Source organism: Penaeus monodon, chromosome 31 (genome assembly GCF_015228065.2).
Source record: "Penaeus monodon isolate SGIC_2016 chromosome 31, NSTDA_Pmon_1, whole genome shotgun sequence".
NCBI classification, from domain to species: domain Eukaryota; kingdom Metazoa; phylum Arthropoda; class Malacostraca; order Decapoda; family Penaeidae; genus Penaeus; species Penaeus monodon.
In genome coordinates this window covers 29917737-29918576 of record NC_051416.1, presented here as the reverse complement: position 1 = coordinate 29918576, position 840 = coordinate 29917737, and the positions used below count along the sequence as shown (strand labels likewise).

The 840-nt window shown below is 36.5% G+C and overlaps 1 protein-coding gene across 3 annotated transcripts in view; it reads left to right on the top strand.

The window, feature by feature from the left end:
* Positions 1–840, top strand: part of LOC119593158 (15-hydroxyprostaglandin dehydrogenase [NAD(+)]-like) — a 25395-nt gene that overhangs the window by 8018 nt on the left and 16537 nt on the right. The gene's annotated exons all lie outside the window — the stretch shown is intronic.

Sequence of the window (840 nt, the reverse complement as noted above, 5' to 3'; positions counted from 1 at the left end):
TTGTCCTAGTGAATTTATCTACTATTTCTTAAACGCGATAATTTCAAAACGTACTTTAGAATTGTTTCCGTGTGCCATATCCCTGATGTATTTTTCCATGCAGCTTGCCAATCGATCTAAGGAAAGAATCCAACGAAGGAACTTGATAATAATCCTAACATCTGCTCTAACCATTAGCCAACGCAGCATACAGTGAGAGCTTGCACTGTGTGGGTGTCGGTATGGTGATGCCACTGCACCAACGGTTTATGAATGTAAATCGTAAATGGGATGATATGATTCAGTTACACAAGCATTGACCTTCACTTGATAAGATAAGGGGGCGTATGACTGGTCAGTTTCGCAATGACTAGGGCACTTTGCTGCTTGAATGAGATGCGTACAGACACATAAAAGTCTATTCTCCATCTTAGATTTCTAAACTTTCCTTAAATACTTGCTGTCTCTTTATAGTTACAGAATCATTTTCCTTCTCTTAGCCTAACATCTCTCTATACTTCGTTCTTTTTGTTGGTGATGTAATAAATAAAGTACATTTATATCACCAGTGTCATATTAGTGTATTCGTATCTAAAAGAATCTTTACAGTGAACTACTATCGCACATTATAACCGTAGATGGAAAATTTGTTTTAGAAACATTGCTATATGTATTGTTTTTAGAATGGGAAAAGGGGTGGGGGTATAATTTTGCGGTACGGTTAGCTTTTTTAAGAGAGGTTTTGAATTATATGCGTTTATGTAGTGCAGTTATTTTTGTGTTGTTAGCTTATTAGTCTGAGAGGAAGTTGCCATTCGAGTTGAGTAAGGGAAAAGGATGCTGCATATTCATAGTGTCATA